This window comes from Rhipicephalus microplus, chromosome X (genome assembly GCF_043290135.1).
Source record: "Rhipicephalus microplus isolate Deutch F79 chromosome X, USDA_Rmic, whole genome shotgun sequence".
In the NCBI taxonomy this organism is placed as follows: domain Eukaryota; kingdom Metazoa; phylum Arthropoda; class Arachnida; order Ixodida; family Ixodidae; genus Rhipicephalus; species Rhipicephalus microplus.
In genome coordinates, this window is record NC_134710.1 from 403,214,469 (window position 1) to 403,239,249 (window position 24,781).

At 44.8% G+C, this 24,781-nt stretch overlaps 7 non-coding genes across 7 annotated transcripts; all 7 read left to right on the forward strand.

The window, feature by feature from the left end:
• Positions 1-483: 483 nt before the first annotated feature.
• Positions 484-555, forward strand: TRNAA-CGC (transfer RNA alanine (anticodon CGC)). The gene has a single exon. It is a non-coding gene; the product is annotated as a tRNA-Ala (tRNA).
• A 1,412-nt stretch (positions 556-1,967) lies between these two features.
• On the forward strand, positions 1,968-2,039 carry TRNAA-CGC (transfer RNA alanine (anticodon CGC)). The gene has a single exon. It is a non-coding gene; the product is annotated as a tRNA-Ala (tRNA).
• A 10,214-nt stretch (positions 2,040-12,253) lies between these two features.
• TRNAA-CGC (transfer RNA alanine (anticodon CGC)) lies at positions 12,254-12,325 on the forward strand. Its single transcript has one exon. It is a non-coding gene; the product is annotated as a tRNA-Ala (tRNA).
• Positions 12,326-13,157: 832 nt separating this feature from the next.
• Positions 13,158-13,229, forward strand: TRNAA-CGC (transfer RNA alanine (anticodon CGC)). The gene has a single exon. It is a non-coding gene; the product is annotated as a tRNA-Ala (tRNA).
• Positions 13,230-14,056: 827 nt separating this feature from the next.
• TRNAA-CGC (transfer RNA alanine (anticodon CGC)) lies at positions 14,057-14,128 on the forward strand. The gene has a single exon. It is a non-coding gene; the product is annotated as a tRNA-Ala (tRNA).
• A 6,934-nt stretch (positions 14,129-21,062) lies between these two features.
• Positions 21,063-21,134, forward strand: TRNAA-CGC (transfer RNA alanine (anticodon CGC)). The gene has a single exon. It is a non-coding gene; the product is annotated as a tRNA-Ala (tRNA).
• A 3,460-nt stretch (positions 21,135-24,594) lies between these two features.
• Positions 24,595-24,666, forward strand: TRNAA-CGC (transfer RNA alanine (anticodon CGC)). Its single transcript has one exon. It is a non-coding gene; the product is annotated as a tRNA-Ala (tRNA).
• The last annotated feature ends 115 nt before the right edge of the window (positions 24,667-24,781 follow it).

Consider the following 24,781-nt stretch of genomic DNA (forward strand, 5'->3'; position numbering starts at 1 on the left):
CCCCTCCGCGGTGGTCTAGTGGCTAAGGTACTCGGCTGCTGACCCGCACGTCGTGGGTTCGTTTCCCGGCTGCGGCGTCTGCATTTCCGAAGGAGGCGGAAATGTTGTAGGCCCGTGTGCTCAGTAATTCGTGCACGTTAAAGAACCCCAGGTGGTCGATATTTCCGGAGCCCTCCACTACGGCGTCTCTCATAATCATATGGTGGTTTTGGGACGTGAAACCCCACAAATCAATCAATTTGAACTTTTGCGCCATCTTTTTTGTGTGTTACTACTACAGCACCATGAAATGCGACGAGGTAATCTACTAAAACATCGGTGCCCTTTCCTTTATGATACAAATGTGTTTCTATCTTTGTTGACAAATAATATATCGCTTTGCAATGACGATATGATTTTGTTTATTTCAAGTTATAATTATTTTTTTGTTAAAATAATTTCTTGAGCACCATCAATAGCATACATTAGTGCTCCTGACATAACGGGGGTGTAGCTCAGAGGTAGAGCGCTTGCTTCGCATGTGAGAATTCTCGGGTTCAAACCCCGGCACCTCCAAAGTGCTCTCGACTTTAGCGCTATCTTTTTTATGTGTTGTAATACTGCGGCACCATGAAATGCGACGAGTTAATCCACTAAAACATCGGTGCAATTTTCTTTTATGATAGAAATATGTTTCTTTCTTTGTTGACAAAAAAAAATTGTATCACTTTGCAATGACGAGATGATTTTGTTTATTTCGAGTAATAATTTATTTTGTTGTTAAAATAATCTGTTGAGCACCATCAAACGCATAAATAAGCGCTCCTGACTTAACAGGGGTGCAGCTCAGAGGTATAGCGCTTGCTTAGCATGTGAGAAGTCCCTGGTTCGAACCGTGGTGCCTCCAGAGCTCTCTGAACTTTTGCGGCTCTCCGCGGTGGTCTAGTGGCTAAGGTACTCGGCTGCTGACCCGCACGTCGCGGGTTCGTTTACCGGCTGCGGCGGGTGCATTTCCGAAGGAGGCGGAAATGTTGTAGGCCCGTGTGCTCAGTATTTGGAGCACGTTAAAGAACCCCAGGTAGTCGAAATTTCTGGAACCCTCCGCTACAGCGTCTCTCATAATCATATGGTGGTTTTGGGACGTGAAACCCAACAAATCAATCAATTTGAACTTTTGCGCTATCTTTTTTGTGTTGTACAACTACGGCACCATGAAATGCGACGAGATAATCTACTAAAACATCGTTGCCCTTTCCTTTATGATAGAAATATGTTTCTTTCTTTGTTGACAAAAAAATTGTATCACGTTGCAATGACGAGATGATTTTGTTTATTTCGAGTAATAACTTATTTTGTTGTTAAAATAATCTGTTGAGCACCATCAAACGCATAAATAAGTTCTCCTTACATAACAGGAGTGCAGCTCAGAGGTAGAGCGCTTGCTTCGCATGTGAGAAATCCCTGGTTCAATCCGTGGCGCCTCCAGAGCTCTCTGAAATTTTTCGGCCCCTCCACGGTGGTCTAGTGGCTAAGGTACTCGGCTGCTGACCCGCAGGTCGCGGCTTCGTTGCCCGGCTGCGGCGGCTGCATTTCCGATGGAGGCGGAAATGTTGTAGGCCCGTGTGCTCAGATTTGGGTGCACGTTGAAGAACCCCAGGTGGTCGAAATTTCCGGAGCCCTCCACTACGGCGTCTCTCATAATATATGGTGGTTTTGGGACGTGAAACCCCACAAATCAATCAATTTGAACATTTGCGCTATCTTTTTTGTGTTGTACTACTACGGCACCACGAAATGCGACGAGATAATCTACTAAAACAATCGGTGCCCTTTCCTTTATGATAGAAATGTGTTTCTATCTTTGTTGACAAAAATTTATCGCGTTGCAATGACGAGATGATTTTGTTTATTTTGAGTAATAATTAATTTTTTGTTAAAGTAATTTCTTGAGCACCATCAATAGCATACATAAGTGCTCCTGACATAACGGGGGTGTAGCTCAGAGGTAGAGCGCTTGCTTCGCATGTGAGAAGTCCCGGGTTCGAACCCCGGCACCTCCAAAGTGCTCTCTGAACTTTTGCGGTCCCTCCGCGGTGGTCTAGTGGCTAAGGTACTCGGCTGCTGACCCGCAGGTCGCGGGTTCTTTTCCCGGCGGCAGCGGCTGCATTTCCGAATGAGGCGGAAATGTTGTAGGCCCATGTGCTCAGATTTGGGTGCACGTTAAAGAACCCCAGCTGGTCGATATTTCCGGAGCCCTCCACTACAGCGTCTCTCATAGTCATATGGTGGTTTCAGGACGTGAAAGCCTAAAAATCAATCAATTTGAACTTTTGCGCTATCTTTTTTGCTACTACGGCACCATGAAGTGCAACGAGATAATCTACTAAAAGATCGGTGCCTTTTCCTTTATGATAGAAATGTGTTTCAATCTTCGTTGACAAAAAATTTATCGCGTTGCAATGACCAGATGATTTTGTTTATTTCGAGTAATAATTAATTTTTTGTAAAAATAAGTTCTTGAGCACCATCAATAGCATACATAAGTGCTCCTGACATAATGGGGGTGAAGCTCTTAGGTAGAGCGCTTGCTTCGCATGTGAGAAGTCCCGGGTTCGAACCCCGGCACCTCCAAAGTGCTCTCGGCTTTAGCGCTATCTTTTTTATGTGTTGTAATACTACGGCACTATGCAATGCGACGAGTGATTCTACTAAAACATTGCTGCTCTTTTCTTTCATGATAGAAATATGTTTCTTTGTTGAAAAAAAATTTTATCACGTTGCAATGAAGAGATGATTTTGTTTATTTCGAGTAATAATTTATTTTGTTGTTAAAATAATCTGTTTAGCACCATCAATAGCATACATAAGTGCTCCTGACATAACGTGGGTGTAGCTCAGAGGTAGAGCGCTTGCTTTGCATGTGAGAAGTTCCGGGTTCAAACCCCGACACCTCCAAAGTGCTCTCGACTTTAGCGCTATCTTTTTTATGTGTTGTAATACTGCGGCACCATGAAATGCGACGAGTTAATCCACTAAAACATCGGTGCAATTTTCTTTTATTATAGAAATAAGTTTCTTTCTTTGTTGACAAAAATATTGTATCACGTTGCAATGACGAGATTATTTTGTTTATTTCGAGTAATAATTATTTTTGTTGTTAAAATAATCTGTTGAGCACCATCAAACGCATAAATAAGTGCTCCTGACATAACAGGGGTGCAGCTCAGAGGTATAGCGCTTGCTTAGCATGTGAGAAGTCCCTGGTTCGAACCGTGGCGCCTCCAGAGCTCTCTGAACTTTTGCGGCTCTCCGCGGTGGTCTAGTGGATAAGGTACTCGGCTGCTGACCCGCACGTCGCGGGATCGTTTACCGGCTGCGGCGGCTGCATTTCCGAAGGAGGTGGAATTGTTGTAGGCCCGTGTGCTCAGTATTTGGAGCACGTTAAAGAACCCCAGGTGGTCGAAATTTCTGGAACCCTCCACTACGGCGTCTCTCATAATCATATGGTGGTTTTGGGACGTGAAACCCAACAAATCAATCAATTTGAACTTTTGCGCTATCTTTTTTGTGTTGTACAACTACGGCACCATGAAATGCGACGAGATAATCTACTAAAACATCGTTGCCCTTTCCTTTATGATAGAAATATGTTTCTTTCTTTGTTGACAAAAAAATTGTATCACGTTGCAATGACGAGATGATTTTGTTTATTTCGAGTAATAATTTACTTTGTTGTTAAAATAATCTGTTGAGCACCATCAAACGCATAAATAAGTGCTCCTTACATAACGGGGGTGTAGCTCAGAGGTATAGCGCTTGCTTCGCATGTGAGAAGTCCCTGGTTCGAACCGTGGCGCCTCCAGAGCTCTCTGAAATTTTGCGGCCCCTCCTCGGTTGTCTAGTGGCTAAGGTACTCGGCTGCTGACCCGCACGTCGCGGGATCGTTTACCGGCTGCGGCGGCTGCATTTCCGAAGGAGGTGGAAATGTTGTTGGCCCGTGTGCTCAGTATTTGGAGCACGTTAAAGAACCCCAGGTGGTCTAAATTTCCAGAGCCCTCCACGACGGCGTCTGTCATAATCATATGGTGGTTTTGGGACGTGAAACCCCACAAATCAATCAATTTGAACTTTTGCACTATCTTTTTTGTGTTGTACTACTACGGCACCATGAAATGCGACGAGATAATCCACTAAAACATCGGTGCCCTTTCTTTTAAGATAGAAATATGTTTCTTTCTTTGTTGACAAAAAAATTGTATCACGTTGCAATGACAAAAATATTTTGTTCATTTCGAGTAATAATTTATTTTGTTGTTAAAATAATCTGTTGAGCACCATCAATAGCATACATAAGTGCTCCTGACATAACGTGGGTGTAGCTCAGAGGTAGAGCGCTTGCTTTGCATGTGAGAAGTTCTGGGTTCGAACCCCGACACCTCCAAAGTGCTCTCGACTTTAGCGCTATCTTTTTTATGTGTTGTAATACTACGGCACCATGAAATGCGACGAGTGATTCCACTAAAACATTGCTGCCCTTTTCTTTTATGATAGAAATATGTTTCTTTCTTTGTTGACAAAAAATTGTATCACGTTGCAACGACGAGAGGATTTTGTTTATTTCGAGTAATAATTAATTTTGTTGTTAAAATAACCTGTTGAGCACCATCAAATGCATAAATAAGTGCTCCTGACATAACAGGTGTGCAGCTCAGAGGTAGAGCGATGCTTCGCATGTGAGAAGTCGCTGGTTCGAACCGTGGCGCCTCCAGAGCTCTCTGAACTTTTCGGCCCCTCTGCGGTGGTCTAGTGGCGAAGGTACTCGACTGCTGACCCGCAAGTCGCGGGTTCGTTTCCCGGCTTCGGCGGCTGCATTTCCGATGGAGGCGGAAATGTTGTAGGCCCGTGTGCTCAGATTTGGGTGCACGTTAAAGAACCCCAGGTGGTCGAAATTTCCGGAGCCCTCCACTACGGCATCTCTCATAATCATATGGTGGTTTTGAGACGTGAAACCCCACAAATCAATCAATTTGAACTTTTGCGCTATCTTTTTTGTGTTGTACTACTACGGCACCATGAAATGCGACGAGATAATCCACTAAAACATCGGTGCCCATTCTTTTATGATAGAAATATGTTTCTTTCTTTGTTGACAAAAAAATTGTATCACGTTGCAATGACGAGATTATTTTGTTCATTTCGAGTAATAATTTATTTTGTTGTTAAATTCTGTTGAGCACCATCAAACGCATAAATAAGTGCTCCCTACATACCAGGGGTGCAGCTCAGAGGTAGAGTGCTTGCTTCGCATGTGAGAAGTCCCTGGTTCGAACCGTGGCGCCTCCAGAGCTCTCTGAAATTTTGCGGCCCCTCCTCGGTTGTCTAGTGGCTAAGGTACTCGGCTGCTGACCCGCAGGTCGCGGGTTCGTTTCCCTGCTGTGGCGGCTGCATTTCCGATGAAATGTTGTAGGCCCGTGTGCTCAGATTTGGGTGCACGTTGAAGAACCCTAGGTGGTCGAAATTTTTGGAGCCCTCCACTCCTGCGTCTCTCATAATCATATGGTGGTTTTGGGACGTGAAACCCAACAAATCAATCAATTTGAACTTTTGCGCTATCTTTTTTGTGTTGTACTACTACGGCACCATGAAATGCGACGAGATAATCTACTAAAACGTCGTTGCCCTTTCCTTTATGATAGAAATATGTTTCTTTCTTTGTTGACAAAAAAATTGTATCACGTTGCAATGACGAGATGATTTTGTTTATTTCGAGTAATAATTAATTTTTTTGTAAAAATAAGTTCTTGAGCACCATCAATAGCATACATAAGTGCTCCTGACACAAGGGGGGTGTAGCTCTGAGGTAGAGCGCTTGCTTCGCATGGGAGAAGTCCCGGGTTCGAACCGTGGCACCTCCAGAGCTCTCTGAAATTTTGCGGCCCCTCCGCGGTGGTTAAGTGGCTTAGGTACTCGGCTGCTGACCCGCACGTCGCGGGTTCATTTGCCGGCTGCGGCGTCTGCATTTCCGAAGGAGGCGGAAATGTTGTAGGCCCGTGTGCTCAGTAATTCGTGCACGTTAAAGAACCCCAGGTGGTCGATATTTCCGGAGCCCTCCACTACGGCGTCTCTCATAATCATATGGTGGTTTTGGGACGTGAAACCCCACAAATCAATCAATAGGAACTTTTGCGCTATCTTTTTTGTGTTGTACTACTACGGCACCATGAAATGCTACGAGATAATCCACTAAAACATCGGTGCCCTTTCTTTTATGATAGAAATAAGTTTCTTTCTTTGTTGACAAAAATATTGTATCACGTTGCAATGACGAGATTATTTTGTTTATTTCGAGTAATAATTATTTTTGTGGTTAAAATAATCTGTTGAGCACCATCAAACGCATAAATAACTGCTCCTGACATAACAGGGGTGCAGCTCAGAGGTATAGCGCTTGCTTAGCATGTGAGAAGTTCCTGGTTCGAACCGTGGCGCCTACAGGGCTCTCTGAACTTTTGCGGCCCCTCCGCGGTGGTCTAGTGGCTAAAGTACTCGGCGGCTGACCCGCACTTCGCGGGTTCGTTTCCCGGCTGCGGCGGCTGCATTTCCGAAGGAGGCGGAAATGTTGTAGGCCCGTGTGCTCAGTATTTGGTGCACGTTAAAGAACCCCAGGTGGTCTGAATTTCCGGAGCCCTCCACTATGGCGTCTCTCATAATCATATGGTGGTTTTGGGACGTGAAACCCCACAAATCAATCAATTTGAACTTTTGCGCCATCTTTTTTGTGTTGTACTACTACGGCACCATGAAATACGACGAGATAATCCACTAAAACATCGGTGCGCTTTCTTTTATGAAAGAAATATGTTTCTTTGTTGAAAAAAAATTTTATCACGTTGCAATGAAGAGATGATTTTGTTTATTTCGAGTACTAAGTTATTTTGTTGTTAAAATAATCTGTTGAGCACCATCAAACGCATAAATAAGTGCTCCTGACATACCAGGGGTGCAGCTCAGAGGTAGAGCGCGTGCTTCGCATGTGAGAAGTCCCTGGTTCGAACCGTGGCGCTCCAGAGCTCTCTGAACTTTTGCGGCCCCTACGCGGTGGTCTAGTGGCTAAGGTACTCGGCTGCTGACCCGCAGTTCGCGGGTTCTTTTCCCGGCTGCGGCGGCTGCATTTCCGATGGAGGTGGAAATGTTGTAGGCCCGTGTGCTCAGATTTGGGTGCACTTTAAAGAACCCCAGGTGGTCGAAATTTCCGGAGCCCTCTACTATGGCGTCTCTCATATTCATATGGTTGTTTTGGGACGTGAAATCCCACAAATCAATCACTGTGAACTTTTGCGCTATCTTTTTTGTGTTGTACTACTAGGGCACCATGAAATGCGACGAGACAATCTACTAAAACATCGGTGCCGTTTCCGTTATGATAGAAATATGTTTCTTTTTTGTCGACAAAAAAATTGTATCACGTTGCAATGACGAGATGATTTTGTTTATTTCGAATACTAATTTATTTTGTTGTTAAAATAATCTGTTGAGCACCACCAAACGCATAAATAGGTGCTCCTGACATAACAGGGGTGCAGCTAAGAGGTAGAGTTCTTGCTTCGCATGTGAGAAGTCCCTGGTTCGAACCGTGGCACCTCCAGAGCTCGCTAAAATTTTGCGGCCCCTCCACGGTGGTCTAGTGGCTAAGGTACTCGGCTGCTGACCCGCAGGTTGCGGGTTCGTTGCCCGGCTTCGGCGGCTGCATTTCCGATGGAGGCGGAAATGTTGTAGGCCTGTGTGCTCAGATTTGGGTGCACGTTAAAGAACCCCAGGTGGTCAATATTTCCGGAGCCCTCCACTACGGCGTCTCTCATAATCATATGGTGGTTTTGGGACGTGAAACCCGACAATTCAATCAATTTGAACTTTTGCGCTATCTTTGTTGTGTTGTACTACTACGGCACCATGAAATGCGACGAGATAATCTACTAAAACATCGGTGCCCTTTCCTTTAGGTTAGAAATGTGTTTCTTTCTTTGTTGACAAAAAAATTGTATCACGATGCAATGACGAGATGATTTTGTTTATTTCGAGTAATAATTTATTTTGTTGGTAAAATAATGTGTTGAGCACCATCAAACGCATAAATAAGTGCTCCTGACATAACAGGGGTGCAGCTCAGAGGTAGAGCGATGCTTCGCATGTGAGAAGTCCCTGGTTCGAACCGTGGCGCCTCCAGAGCTCTCTGAACTTTTCGGCCCCTCCGCGGTGGTCTAGTGGCGAAGGTACTCGACTGCTGACCCGCTGGTCGCGGGTTCGTTTCCCGGCTGCGGCGGCTGCATTTCCGATGGAGGCGGAAATGTTGTAGGCCCGTGTGCTCAGATTTGGGTGCACGTTAAAGAACCCCAGGTGGTCGAAATTTCCGGAGCCCTCCACTACGGCGTCTCTCATAATCATATGGTGGTTTTGGGACATGAAACCCTAAAAATCAATCAATTTGAACTTTCGCGCTATCTTTTTTGTGTTGTACTACTACGGCATCATGAAGTGCGACGAGATAATCCACTAAAACATCGGTGCCCTTTCTTTTATGATAGAAATATGTTTCTTTCTTTGTTGACAAAAATATTGTATCACGTTTCAATGACGAGATTATTTTGTTTATTTTGAGTAATAATTATTTTTGTTGTTAAAATAATCTGTTGAGCTCCATCAAACGCATAAATAAGTGCTCCTGACATAACAGGGGTGCAGCTCAGAGGTATAGCGCTTGCTTAGCATGTGAGAAGTCCCTCTGGTTCGAACCGTGGCGCCTCCAGAGCTCTCTGAACTTTTGCGGCCCCTCCGCGGTGGTCTAGTGGCTAAGGTACTCGGCTGCTGACCCGCACGTCACGGGTTCGTTTCCCGGCTGCGGCGGCTGCATTTCCGAAGAAGGCGGAAATGTTGTAGGCCCGTGTGCTCAGTATTTGGTGCACGTTAAAGAACCCCACGTGGCCTAAATTTCCGGAGCCCTCCACTCTGGCGTCTCTCATAATCATATGGTGGTTTTGGGACGTGAAACCCCACAAATCAATCAATTTGAACTTTTGCGCCATCTTTTTTGTGTTGTACTACTACGGCACCGTGAAATGCGACGAGATAATCTACAAAAACATCGTTGCCCTTTCCTTTATGATAGAAATATGTTTCTTTCTTTGTTGACAAAACAATTGTATCACGTTGCAATGACGAGGTGATTTTGTTTATTTCGAGTAATAATTTATTTTGTTGTTGAAATAATCTGTTGAGCACCATCAAACGTATGAATAAGTGCTCCTTACATAACAGGGGTGAAGCTCAGAGGTAGAGCGCTTGCTTCGCATGTGAGAAGTCCCTGGTTCAAACCGTGGCGCCTCCAGAGCTCTCTGAAATTTCGCGGCCCCTCCACGGTGGTCTAGTGGCTAAGGTACTCGGCTGCTGACCCGCAGGTCGCGGCTTCGTTGCCCGGCTGCGGCGGCTGCATTTCCGATGGAGGCGGAAAGGTTGTAGGCCCGTGTGCTCAGATTTGGGTGCAGGTTGAAGAACCCCAGGTGGTCGAAATGTCCGGAGCCCCCCACTACGGCGTCTCTCAAAAATATATGGTGGTTTTGGGACGTGAAACTCCACAAATCAATCAATTTGAACATTTGCGCTATTTTTTTTGTGTTGTACTACTACGGCACCATGAAATGCGACAAGATAATCCACTAAAACAATCGGTGCCCTTTCCTTTATGATAGAAATGTGTTTCTATCTTTGTTGACAAAAATTTATCGCGTTGCAATGACGAGATGATTTTGTGTATTTCGAGTAATAATTATTTTTTGTTAAAGTAATTTCTTGAGCACCATAAATAGCATACATAAGTGCTCCTGACATAACGTGGGTGTAGCTCAGAGGTTGAGCGCTTGCTTCGCATGTGAGAAGTCCAGGGTTCGAACCCCGACACCTCGAAAGTGCTCTCGACTTTAGCGCTATCTTTTTTGTGTTGTACTACTACGGCACCATGAAATGCGACGAGATAATCCACTAAAACATCGGTGCCCTTTCTTTTATGATAGAATTATGTTTCTTTCTTTGTTGACAAAAAAATTGTATCACGTTGCAATGACGAGATTATTTTGTTCATTTCGAGTAATAATTTATTTTGTTGTTAAAATTATCTGTTGAGCACCATCAAACGCATAAATAAGTGCTCCCTACATAACAGGGGTGCAGCTCAGAGGTAGAGCACTTGCTTCGCATGTGAGAAGTCCCTGGTTCGAACCGTGGCACCTCCAGAGCTCGCTAAAATTTTGCGGCCCCTCCACGGTGGTCTAGTGGCTAAGGTACTCGGCTGCTGACCCGCAGGTTGCGGGTTCGTTGCCCGGCTTCGGCGGCTGCATTTCCGATGCAGGCGGAAATGTTGTAGGCCTGTGTGCTCAGATTTGGGTGCACGTTAAAGAACCCCAGGTGGTCAATATTTCCGGAGCCCTCCACTACGGCGTCTCTCATAATCATATGGTGGTTTTGGGACGTGAAACCCGACAATTCAATCAATTTGAACTTTTGCGCTATCTTTGTTGTGTTGTACTACTACGGCACCATGAAATGCGACGAGATAATCTACTAAAACATCGGTGCCCTTTCCTTTAGGTTAGAAATGTGTTTCTTTCTTTGTTGACAAAAAAATTGTATCACGATGCAATGACGAGATGATTTTGTTTATTTCGAGTAATAATTTATTTTGTTGGTAAAATAATGTGTTGAGCACCATCAAACGCATAAATAAGTGCTCCTGACATAACAGGGGTGCAGCTCAGAGGTATAGCGCTTGCTTAGCATGTGAGAAGTCCCTCTGGTTCGAACCGTGGCGCCTCCAGAGCTCTCTGAACTTTTGCGGCCCCTCCGCGGTGGTCTAGTGGCTAAGGTACTCGGCTGCTGACCCGCACGTCGCGGGTTCGTTTCCCGGCTGCGGCGGCTGCTTTTCCGAAGGAGGCGGAAATGTTGTAGGCCCGTGTGCTCAGTATTTGGTGCACGTTAAAGAACCCCACGTGGTCTAAATTTCCGGAGCCCTCCACTCTGGCGTCTCTCATAATCATATGGTGGTTTTGGGACGTGAAACCCCACAAATCAATCAATTTGAACTTTTGCGCCATCTTTTTTGTGTTGTACTACTACGGCACCGTGAAATGCGACGAGATAATCTACAAAAACATCGTTGCCCTTTCCTTTATGATAGAAATATGTTTCTTTCTTTGTTGACAAAACAATTGTATCACGTTGCAATGACGAGGTGATTTTGTTTATTTCGAGTAATAATTTTTTTTTGTTAAAGTAATTTCTTGAGCACCATAAATAGCATACATAAGTGCTCCTGACATAACGTGGGTGTAGCTCAGAGGAAGAGCGCTTGCTTCGCATGTGAGAAGTCCAGGGTTCGAACCCCGACACCTCGAAAGTGCTCTCGACTTTAGCGCTATCTTTTTTATGTGTTGTACTACTACGGCACCATGAAATGCGACGAGATAATCCACTAAAACATCGGTGCCCTTTCTTTTATGATAGAATTATGTTTCTTTCTTTGTTGACAAAAAAATTGTATCACGTTGCAATGACGAGATTATTTTGTTCATTTCGAGTAATAATTTATTTTGTTGTTAAAATTATCTGTTGAGCACCATCAAACGCATAAATAAGTGCTTCCTTAATAACAGGGGTGCAGCTCAGAGGTAGAGCACTTGCTTCGCATGTGAGAAGTCCCTGGTTCGAACCGTGGCGCCTCCAGAGCTCTCTGAACTTTTGCGGCCCCTCCGCGGTGGTCTAGTGGCTAGGGTACTCGGCTGCTGACCCGCACGTCGCGGGTTCGTTTCCCGGCTGCCGCGTCTGCATTTCCGAAGGAGGCGGAAATGTTGTAGGCCCGTGTGCTCAGTATTTCGTGAACGTTAAAGAACCCCATGTGGTCGAAATTTCCGGAGCCCTCCACTACGGCGTCTCTCATAATCATATGGTGGTTTTGGGATGTGAAACCCGACAATTCAATCAATTTGAACTTTTGCGCTATCTTTGTTGGGTTGTACAACTACGGCACCATGAAATGCGACGAGATAATCTACTAAAACATCCGTGCCCTTTCTTTTATAATACAAATGTGTTTCTATCTTTGTTGACAAAAAATTTATCGCGTTGCAATGACGAGATGATTTTGTTTATTTCGAGTTATAATTAATTTTTTTGTTAAAATAATTTCTTGAGCACCATCAATAGCATACATTAGTGCTCCTGACATAACGGGGGTGTAGCTCAGAGGTAGAGCGCTTGCTTCGCATGTGAGAAGTCCCGGGTTCAAACCCAGGCACCTCCAAAGTGCTCTCGACTTTAGCGCTATCTTTTTTGTGTGTTGTAATACTGCGGCACCATCAAATGCGACGAGTTAATCCACTAAAAAATCGGTGCAATTTTCTTTTACGATAGAAATATGTTTCTTTCTTTGTTGACAAAAAAAATTGTATCACGTTGCAATGACGAGATGATTTTGTTTATTTCGAGTAATAATTTATTTTGTTGTTAAAATAATCTGTTGAACACCATCAAACGCATAAATAAGCGCTCCTGCCATAACAGGGGTGCAGCTCAGAGGTATAGCGCTTGCTTAGCATGTGAGAAGTCCCTGGTTCGAACCGTGGTGCCTCCAGAGCTCTCTGAACTTTTGCGGCTCTCCGCGGTGGTCTAGTGGCTAAGGTACTCGGCTTCTGACCCGCACGTCGCGGGTTCGTTTACCGGCTGCGGCGGCTGCATTTCCGAAGGAGGCGGAAATGTTGTAGGCCCGTGTGCTCAGTATTTGGAGCACGTTAAAGAACCCCAGGTGGTCGAAATTTCCGGAGCCCTCCACTACGGCGTCTCTCATAATCATATGGTGGTTTTGGGACGTGACACCCAAAAAATCAATCAATTTGAACTTTTGCGCTATCTTTTTTGTGTGCTACTACTACGGCACCATGAAATGCGACGAGATAATCTACTAAAACATCGTTGCCCTTTCCTTTATGATAGAAATGTGTTTCTATCTTTGTTGACAAAACTTTATCGCGTTGCAATGACGAGATGATTTTGTTTATTTCGTGTAATAATTAATTTTTTGTTAAAGTAATTTCTTGAGCACAATCAACAGCATACATAAGTGCTCCTGACATAACGGGGGTGTAGCTCAGAGGTAGAGCGCTTGCTTCGCATGTGAGAAGTCCCGGGTTCGAACCCCGGCACCTCCAAAGTGCTCTCGAATTTAGCGCTAACTTTTTTATGTGTCGTAATACTACGGCACCATGAAATGCGACGAGTGATTCTACTAAAACATTGCTGCCCTTTTCTTTTATGATAGAAATATGTTTCTTTCTTTGTTGACAAAAAATTGTATCACGTTTCAATGACGAGGTGATTTTGTTTATTTCGAGTAATAATTTATTTTGTTGTTAAAATAATCTGTTGAACACCATCAAACGCATAAATAAGCGCTCCTGACATAACAGAGGTGCAGCTCAGAGGTATAGCGCTTGCTTCGCAATGTGAGAAGTCCCTGGTTCGAACCGTGGCGCCTCCAGAGCTCTCTGAACTTTTGCGGTCCCTCCGCGGTGGTCTAGTGGCTAAGGTACTCGGCTGCTGACCCGCAAGTTGCGGGTTCCTTTCCCGGCGGCAGCGGCTGCATTTCCGAATGAGGCGGAAATGTTGTAGGCCCATGTGCTCAGATTTGGGTGCACGTTAAAGAACCCCAGCTGGTCGAAATTTCCGGAGCCCTCCACTACAGCGTCTCTCATAGTCATATGGTGGTTTTAGGACGTGAAAGCCTACAAATCAATCAATTTGAACTTTTGCGCTATCTTTTTTGCTACTACGGCACCATGAAATGCGACGAGATAATCTACTAAAAGATCGGTGCCTTTTCCTTTATGATAGAAATGTGTTTCTATCTTTGTTGACAAAAAATTTATCGCGTTGCAATGACGAGATGATTTTGTTTATTTCGAGTAATAGTTAATTTTTTTGTAAAAATAATTTCTTGAGCACCATCAATAGCATACATAAGTGCTCCTGACATAATGGGGGTGTAGCTCTGAGGTAGAGCGCTTGCTTCGCATGTGAGAAGTCCCGGGTTCGAACCCCGGCACCTCCAAAATGCTCTCGGCTTTAGCGCTATCTTTTTTATGTGTTGTAATACTACGGCACTATGCAATGCGACGAGTGATTCTACTAAAACATTGCTGCCCTTTTCTTTTATGATAGAAATATGTTTCTTTCTTTGTTGACAAAAAAATTTCATCACGTTGCAATGACGAGGTGATTTTGTTTATTTCGAGTAATAATTTATTTTGTTGTTAAAAGAATGTGTTGAGCACCATCAAACGCATAAATAAGTGCTCCTGACATAACAGGAGTGCAGCTCAGAGGTAGAGCGCTTGCTTCGCATGTGAGAAGTCCCTGGTTCAAACCGTGGCGCCTCAAGAGCTCTCTGAAATTTTGCGGCCCCTCCACGGTGGTCTAGTGGCTAAGGTACTCGGCTGCTGACCCGCAGGTCGCGGGTTCGTTTCGCGGCTGCGGCAGCTGCATTTCCGATGGAGGCGGAAATGTTGTAGGCCTGTGTGCTCAGATTTGGGTGCACGTTAAAGAACCCCAGGTGGTCGAAATTTCCGGAGCCCTCCACTACGGCGTCTCTCATAATCATATGGTGGTTTTGGGACGTGAAACTCGACAATTCAATCAATTTGAACTTTTGCGCTATGTTTGTTGTGTTGTACTACTACGGCACCATGAAATGTGACGAGATAATCTTCTAAAACATCGCTGCCCTTTCCTTTATGATAGAAATATGTTTCTTTCTTTTTTGACAAAAAAATTGTATCACGTTGCAATGACGAGATGATTTTGTTTATTTCGAGTAATAATTTATTTTGTTGGTAAAATAATGTGTTGAGCACCATCAAACGCATAAATAAGTGCTCCTGACATAACAGGGGTGCAGCTCAGAGGTAGAGCGATGCTTCGCATGTGAGAAGTCCCTGGTCCGAACCGTGCCGCCTCCAGAGCTCTCTGAACTTTTCGGCCCCTCCGCGGTGGTCTAGTGGTGAAGGTACTCGACTGCTGACCCGCAGGTCGCGGGTTCGTTTCCCGGCTGCGGCGGCTGCATTTCCGATGGAGGCGGAAATGTTGTAGGCCCGTGTGCTCAGATTTGGGTGCACGTTAAAGAACTCCAGGTGGTCGAAATTTCCGGAGCCCTCCACTACGGCGTCTCTCATAATCATATGGTGGTTTTGGGACGTGAAACCTCACAAATCAATCAATTTGAACTTTCGCGCTATCTTTTTTGTGTTGTACTACTACAGCACCATGAAATGCGACGAGATAATCCACTAAAACATCGGTGCCCTTTTTTTTATGATAGAAATATGTTTCTTTCTTTGTTGACAAAAATATTGTATCACGTTGCAATGACGAGATTATTTTGTTTATTTTGAGTAATAATTATTTTTGTTGTTAAAATATACTGTTGAGCACCATCAAACGCATAAATAAGTGCTCCTGACATAACAGGGGTGCAGTTCAGAGGTATAGCGCTTGCTTAGCATGTGAGAAGTCCCTGGTTCGAACCGTGGCGCCTCCAGAGCTCTCTGAACTTTTGCAGCCCCTCCGCGGTGGTCTAGTGGCTAAGGTACTCGGCTGCTGACCCGCACGTCGCGGGTTCGTTTCCCGGCTGCGGCGGCTGCATTTCCGAAGGAGGCGGAAATGTTGTAGGCCCGTGTGCTCAGTATTTGGTGCACGTTAAAGAACCCCAGGTGGTTGAAATTTCCGGAGCCCTCCACTATGGCGTCTCTCATAATCATATGGTGGTTTTGGGACGTGAAACCCTACAAATCAATCAATTTGAACTTTTGCGCCATCTTTTTTGTGTTGTACTACTACGGCACCATGAAATGCGACGAGATAATCTACAAAAACATCGTTGCCCTTTCCTTTATGATAGAAATATGTTTCTTTCTTTGTTGACAAAACAATTGTATCACGTTGCAATGACGAGATGATTTTGTTTATTTTGAGTAATAATTTATTTTGTTGTTAAAAGAATGTGTTGAGCACCATCAAACGCATAAATAAGTGCTCCTGACATAACAGGAGTGCAGCTCAGAGGTAGAGCGTTTGCTTCGCATGTGAGAAGTCCCTGGTTCGAACCGTGGCGCCTCCAGAGCTCTCTGAACTTCTGCGGCCCCTCCGCGGTGGTATAGTGGCTAAGGTACTCGGCTGCTGACCCGCAGGTCGCGGGTTCGTTTCGCGGCTGCGGCGGCTGCATTTCCGATGGAGGCGGAAATGTTGTAGGCCTGTGTGCTCAGATTTGGGTGCACGTTAAAGAACCCCAGGTGGTCGAAATTTCCGGAGCCCTCCACTACGGCGTCTCTCATAATCATATGGTGGTTTTGGGACGTGAAACCCGACAATTCAATCAATTTGAACTTTTGCACTAACTTTGTTGTGTTGTACTACTACGGCACCATGAAATGCGACGAGATAATCTACTAAAACATCGGTGCCCTTTCCTTTATGATGAAATGTGTTTCTTTCTTTGTTGACAAAACAATTGTATCACGTTGCAATGGCGAGATGATTTTGTTTATTTCGAGTAATAATTTATTTTGTTGTTGAAATAATCTGTTGAGCACCATCAAACGCATGAATAAGTGCTCCTTACATAACAGGGGTGCAGCTCAGAGGTAGAGCGCTTGCTTCGCATGTGAGAAGTCCCTGGTTCAATCCGTGGCGCCTCCAGAGCTCTCTGAAATTTTGCGGCCCCTCCACGGTGGTCTAGTGGCTAAGGTACTCGGCTGCTAACCCGCAGGTCGCGGCTTCGTTGCCCGGCTGCGGCGGCTGCATTTCCGATGGAGGCGCAAAGGTTGTAGGCCCGTGTGCTCAGATTTGGGTGCACGTTGAAGAACCCCAGGTGGTCGAAATTTCCGGAGCCCCCCACGACGGCGTCTCTCATAAATATATGGTGGTTTTGGGACGTGAAACCCCACAAATCAATCAATTTGAACATTTGCGCTATCTTTTTTGTGTTGTATTACTACGGCACCATGAAATGCGACGAGATAATATACTAAAACAATCGGTGCCCTTTCCTTTATGATAGAAATGTGTTTCTATCTTTCTTGACAAAAATTTATCGTGTTGCAATAACGAGATGATTTTGTGTATTTCGAGTAATAATTATATTTTTTGTTAAAGTAATTTCTTGAGCACCATCAATAGCGTACATAAGTGCTCCTGACATAACGTGGGTGTAGCTCAGAGGTAGAGCGCTTGCTTCACATGTGAGAAGTCCAGGGTTCGAACCCCGACACCTCCAAAGCGCTCTCTACTTTAACGCTATCTTTTTTATAAGTTGTAATACTACGGCACCATGAAATGCGACGAGATAATCTACTAAAACATCGCTGCCCTTTCCTTTATGATAGAAATATGTTTCTTTCTTTGTTGACAAAAAAATTGTGTCACGTTACAACGACGAGATGATTTTGTTTATTTCGAGTAATAATTTATTTTGTTGTTAAAATAATCTGTTGAGCACCATCAAACACATAAATAAGTGCTCCTGACATAACAGGGGTGCAGCTCAGAGGTAGAGCGATGCCTCGCATGTGAGAAGTCCCTGGTTCGAACCGTGGCGCCTCCAGAGCTCTCTGAATTTTTCGGCCCCTCCGCGGTGGTCTAGTGGCGAAGGTACTCGACTGCTGACCCGCAGGTCGCGGGTTCGTTTCCGGGCTGCGGCGGCTGCATTTCCGATGGAGGCGGAAATGTTGTAGGCCTGTGTGCTCAGATTTGGGTGCACGTTAAGAACCCCAGGTGGTCTAAATTTCCGGAGCCCTCCACTACGGCGTCTCTCATAAACATATGGTGGTTTTGGGACGTGAAACCCGACAATTCAATCAATTTGAACTTTTGCGCTATCTTTGTTGTGTTGTACTACTACGGCACCATGAAATGCGACGAGATAATCTACTAAAACATCGCTGCCCTTTCCTTTATGATAGAAATATGTTTCTTTCTTTGTTGACAAAAAAATTGTATCACGTTGCAACGACGAGATGATTTTGTTTATTTCGAGTAATAATTTATTTTGTTGGTAAAATAATGTGTTGAGCACCATCAAACGCGTAAATAAGTGCTCCTGACATAACAGGGATGCAGCTCAGAGGTAGAGCGATGCTTCGCATGTGAGAAGTCCCTGGTTCGAACCGTGGCACCTCCAGAGCTCTCTGAACTTTTCGGCCCCTCCGCGGTGGTCTAGTGGCGAAGGTACTCGGCTGCTGACCCGCACGTCGCGGGTTCGTTTCCCGGCTGCGGCGGCTGCATTTCCGAAGGAGGCGGAAATGTTGTAGGCCCATGTGCTCAGTATTTGGTGCACGTTAAAGAACCTCACGTGGTCTAAATTTCCGGCGCCCTCCACTATGGCGTCTCTCATAATCATATGGTGGTTTTGGGACGTGAAACCCCACAAATCAATCAATTTGAACTTTTGCGCCATCTTTTTTGTGTTGTACTACTACGGCACCATGAAATGCGACGAGATAATCTACAAAAACATCCTTGCCCTTTCCTTTATGATAGAAATATGTTTCTTTCTTTGTTGACAAAACAATTGTATCACGTTGCAATGACGAGATTATTTTGTTCATTTCGAGTAATAATTTATTTTGTTGTTGAAATAATCTGTTGAGCACCATCAAACGCATAAATAAGTGCTCCTCACATAACAGGGAGGCAGCTCAGAGGTAGAGCGCTTGCTTCGCATGTGAGAAGTCCCTGGTTCAAACCGTGGCGCCTCCAGAGCTCTCTGAAATTTTGCGGCCCCTCCACGGTGGTCTAGTGGCTAAGGTACTCGGCTGCTGACCCGCAGGTCGCGGCTTTGTTGCCCGGCTGCGGCGGCTGCATTTCCGATGGAGGCGGAAAGGTTGTACGCCCGTGTGCTCAGATTTGGGTGAACGTTGAAGAACCCCAGGTGGTCGAAATTTCCGGAGCCCCCCACTACGGCGTCTCTCATAAATATATGGTGGTTTTGGGACGTGAAACCCCACAAATCAATCAATTTGAACATTTGCGCTATCTTTTTTGTGTTGTATTACTACGGCACCATGAAATGCGACGAGATAATCCACTAAAACATCGGTGCCCTTTCCTTTATGATAGAAATATGTTTCTTTCTTTGTTGACAAAAAAATTGTATCACGTTGCAATGACGAGATGATTTTGTTTTTTTTGAGTATTAATTTATTTTGTTGTTAAAATAATATGTTGAGCACCATCAAACGCATAAATAAATGCTCCCTACATAACAGGGGTGCAGCTCAAAGGTAGAGCGCTTGCTTCGCATGTGAGAAGTCCCTGGTTCGAACCGTGGCGCCTCCAGAGCTCTCTGAATTTTTCGGCCCCTCCGCGGTGGTCTAGTGGCGAAGGTACTCGACTGCTGATCCGCAGGTTGCGGGTTCGTTTCCCGGCTGCGGCGGCTGCATTTCCTATGGAGGCGGAAACGTTGTAGGCCCGTGTGCTCAGATTTGGGTGCCCGTTAAAGAACCCCAGGTGGTCGAAATTTCCGGAGCCCTCCACTACGGCGTCTCTCATAATCATATGGTGGTTTTGGGACGTGAAACCCCACAAATCAATCAATTTTAACTTTTGCGCTATCTTTTTTGTGTTGTACTACTACGCACCATGAAATGCGACGAGATAATCCACTAAAACATCGGTGCCCTTTCTTTCATGAAAGAAATATGTTTCTTTCTTTGTTGACAAAAAAATTGTATCACGTTGCAATGACGAGATTATTTTGTTCATTTCGAGTAATAATTTATTTTGTTAAAATAATCTGTTGAGCACCATCAAACGCATAAATAAATGCTCCCTACATAACAGGGGTGCAGCTCAAAGGTAGAGCGCTTGCTTCGCATGTGAGAAGTCCCTGGTTCGAACCGTGGCGCCTCCAGAGCTTTCTGAACATTTGCGGACCCTCCGCGGTGGTCTAGTGGCTAAGGTACTCGGCTGCTGACCCGCACGTCGCGGGTTCGTTTCCCGGCTGTGGCGGCTGCATTTCCGAAGGAGGCGGAAATGTTGTAGGCCCGTGTGCTCAGTATTTCGTGCACGTTAAAGAACCCAAGGTGGTCGAAATTTCCGGAGCCCTCCACTACAGCGTCTCTCATAATCATATGATGGTTTTGGGACGTGAAACCCCACAAATCAATCAATTTGAACTTTTGCGCTATCTTTTTTGTGTTGTACTACTACGGCACCATGAAATGCGACGAGATAATCCACTAAAACATCGGTGCCCTTTCTTTTATGATAGAAATATGTTTCTTTCTTTGTTGACAAAAAATTGTATCACGTTGCAATGACGAGATTATTTTGTTCATTTCGAGTAATATTTATTTTGTTGTTAAAATAATCTGTTGAGCACCATCAAACGCATAAATAAATGCTCCCTACATAACAGGGGTGCAGCTCAAAGGTAGAGCGCTTGCTTCGCATGTGGGAAGTCCCTGGTTCGAACCGTGGCGCCTCCAGAGCTCTCTGAATTTTTCGGCCCCTCCGCGGTGGTCTAGTGGCGAAGGTACTCGACTGCTGACCCGCAGGTCGCGGGTTCGTTTCCCGGCTGTGGCGGCTGCATTTCCGAAGGAGGCGGAAATGTTGTAGGCCCTTGTGCTCAGTATTTGGAGCACGGTAAAGAACCCCAGGTGGTCGAAATTTCTGGAGCCCTCCACTACGGCGTCTCTCATAATCATATGGTGGTTTTGGGACGTCAAACCCCACAAATCAATCAATCTGAACTTTTGCGCTATCTTTTTTGTGTTGTACAACTACGGCACCATGAAATGCGACGAGATAATCTACTAAAAGATCGGTGCCCTTTCCTATATGATAGAAATGTGTTTCTATCTTTGTTGACAAAAAATTTATCGCGTTGCAATGACGAGATGATTTTGTTTATTTCGAGTAATAATTTATTTTTTTGTTAAAATAATTTCTTGAGCACCATCAATAGCATACATAAGTGCTCCTGAAATAACGGGGGTGTAACTCAGAGGTAGAGCACTTGCTTCGCATGTGAGAAGTCCCGGGTTCGATCCCCGGCACCTCCAAAGTGCTCTCGACTTTAGCACTATCTCTTTTATGTGTTGTAATACTACGGCACCATGAAATGCGACGAGTGATTCTACTAAAACATTGCTGCCCTTTTCTTTTATGATAGAAATATGTTTCTTTCTTTGTTGACAAAAAATTTTTATCACGTTGCAATGACGAGATGATTTTGTTTATTTCGAGTAATAATTTATTTTGTTGTTAAAAGAATGTGTTGAGCACCATCAAACGCATAAATAAGTGCTCCTGACATAACAGGGGTGCAGCTCAGAGGTAGAGCGCTTGCTTCGCATGTGAGAAGTCCCTGGTTCGAACCGTGGCGCCTCCAGAGCTCTCTGAAATTTTGCGGCCCCTCCACGGTGGTCTAGTGGCTAAGGTACTCGGCTGCTGACCCGCAGGTCGCGGCTTCTTTGCTCGGCTGAGGCGGCTGCATTTCCGATGGAGGCGAAAATGTTGAAGGCCCGTGTGCTCAGATTTGGGTGCACGTTGAAGAACCCCAGGTGGTCGAAATTTCCGGAGCCCCCCACTACGGCGTCTCTCATAAATATATGGTGGTTTTGGGACGTGAAACCCCACAAATCAATCAATTTGAACATTTGCGCTATCTTTTTTGTATTGTACTACTACGGCACCATGAAATGCGACGAGATAATCCACTAAAACATCGGTGCCCTTTCTTTTATAATAGAAATATGTTTCTTTCTTTGTTGACAAAAAAATTGTGTCACGTTGCAATGACGAAAGTATTTTGTTCATTTCGAGTAATAATTTATTTTGTTGTTAAAATAATCTGTTGAGCACCATCAAATGCATAAAAAGGTGCTCCCTACATAACAGGGGTGCAACTCAAAGGTAGAGCGCTTGCTTCGCATGTGAGAAGTCCCTGGTTCGAAACGTGGCGCCTCCAGAGCTCTCTGAACTTTTGCGGCCCCTCCGCGGTGGTCTAGTGGCTAAGGTACTCGGCTGCTGACACGCACGTCGCGGGTTCGTTTCCCGGCTGCGGCGGCTGCATTTCCGAAGGAGGCGGAAATGTTGTAGGCCCGTGTGCTCAGTATTTCGTGCACGTTAAAGAACCCCAGGTGGTCGAAATTTCCGGAGCCCTCCACTACGGTGTCCCTCATAATCATATGGTGGTTTTAGGACGTGAAACCCCACAAATCAATCAATTTGAACTTTTGCGCCATCTTTTTTGTGTTGTACTACTACAGCACCATGAAATGCGACGAGATAATCTACTAAAACATCGGTGCCCTTTCCTTTATGATAGAAATATGTTTCTTTCTTTGTTGACAAAAAATTTATCGCGTTGCAAAGACGAGATGATTTTGTTTATTTCGAGTTATAATTTTTTTTGTTAAAATAATTCCTTGAGCACCATCAATAGCATACATTAGCGCTCCTGACATAACGGGGGTGTCGCTCAGAGGTAAAGCGCTTGCTTCGCATATGAGAAGTCCCGGGTTCAAACCCCGGAATCTCCAAAGTGCTCTCGACTTTAGCGCTATCTTTTTTATGTGTTCTAATACTACGGCACCATAAAATGCGACGAGTGATTCTATTAAAACATAGCTGCCCTTTTCTTTTATGATAGAAATATGTTTCTTTCTTTGTTGACAAAAATTTTATTGCATTGCAAAGACGAGATGATTTTGTATATTTCGAGTTATAATTTTTTTTGTAAAAATAATCTGGTGAGCACCATCAAATGCATAAATAAGTGCTCCTGACATAACAGGGGTGCAGCTCAGAGGTAGAGCGATGCTTCGCATGTGAGAAGTCCCTGGTTCGAACCGTGGCGCCTCCAGAGCTCTCTGAATTTTTCGGCCCCTCCGCGGTGGTCTAGTGGCGAAGGTACTCGACTGCTGATCCGCAGGTTGCGGGTTCGTTTCCCGGCTGCGGCGGCTGCATTTCCTATGGAGGCGGAAACGTTGTAGGCCCGTGTGCTCAGATTTGGGTGCCCGTTAAAGAACCCCAGGTGGTCGAAATTTCCGGAGCCCTCCACTACGGCGTCTCTCATAATCATATGGTGGTTTTGGGACGTGAAACCCCACAAATCAATCAATTTTAACTTTTGCGCTATCTTTTTTGTGTTGTACTACTACGCACCATGAAATGCGACGAGATAATCCACTAAAACATCGGTGCCCTTTCTTTCATGAAAGAAATATGTTTCTTTCTTTGTTGACAAAAAAATTGTATCACGTTGCAATGACGAGATTATTTTGTTCATTTCGAGTAATAATTTATTTTGTTAAAATAATCTGTTGAGCACCATCAAACGCATAAATAAATGCTCCCTACATAACAGGGGTGCAGCTCAAAGGTAGAGCGCTTGCTTCGCATGTGAGAAGTCCCTGGTTCGAACCGTGGCGCCTCCAGAGCTTTCTGAACATTTGCGGACCCTCCGCGGTGGTCTAGTGGCTAAGGTACTCGGCTGCTGACCCGCACGTCGCGGGTTCGTTTCCCGGCTGTGGCGGCTGCATTTCCGAAGGAGGCGGAAATGTTGTAGGCCCGTGTGCTCAGTATTTCGTGCACGTTAAAGAACCCAAGGTGGTCGAAATTTCCGGAGCCCTCCACTACAGCGTCTCTCATAATCATATGATGGTTTTGGGACGTGAAACCCCACAAATCAATCAATTTGAACTTTTGCGCTATCTTTTTTGTGTTGTACTACTACGGCACCATGAAATGCGACGAGATAATCCACTAAAACATCGGTGCCCTTTCTTTTATGATAGAAATATGTTTCTTTCTTTGTTGACAAAAAATTGTATCACGTTGCAATGACGAGATTATTTTGTTCATTTCGAGTAATATTTATTTTGTTGTTAAAATAATCTGTTGAGCACCATCAAACGCATAAATAAATGCTCCCTACATAACAGGGGTGCAGCTCAAAGGTAGAGCGCTTGCTTCGCATGTGGGAAGTCCCTGGTTCGAACCGTGGCGCCTCCAGAGCTCTCTGAATTTTTCGGCCCCTCCGCGGTGGTCTAGTGGCGAAGGTACTCGACTGCTGACCCGCAGGTCGCGGGTTCGTTTCCCGGCTGTGGCGGCTGCATTTCCGAAGGAGGCGGAAATGTTGTAGGCCCTTGTGCTCAGTATTTGGAGCACGGTAAAGAACCCCAGGTGGTCGAAATTTCTGGAGCCCTCCACTACGGCGTCTCTCATAATCATATGGTGGTTTTGGGACGTCAAACCCCACAAATCAATCAATCTGAACTTTTGCGCTATCTTTTTTGTGTTGTACAACTACGGCACCATGAAATGCGACGAGATAATCTACTAAAAGATCGGTGCCCTTTCCTATATGATAGAAATGTGTTTCTATCTTTGTTGACAAAAAATTTATCGCGTTGCAATGACGAGATGATTTTGTTTATTTCGAGTAATAATTTATTTTTTTGTTAAAATAATTTCTTGAGCACCATCAATAGCATACATAAGTGCTCCTGAAATAACGGGGGTGTAACTCAGAGGTAGAGCACTTGCTTCGCATGTGAGAAGTCCCGGGTTCGATCCCCGGCACCTCCAAAGTGCTCTCGACTTTAGCACTATCTCTTTTATGTGTTGTAATACTACGGCACCATGAAATGCGACGAGTGATTCTACTAAAACATTGCTGCCCTTTTCTTTTATGATAGAAATA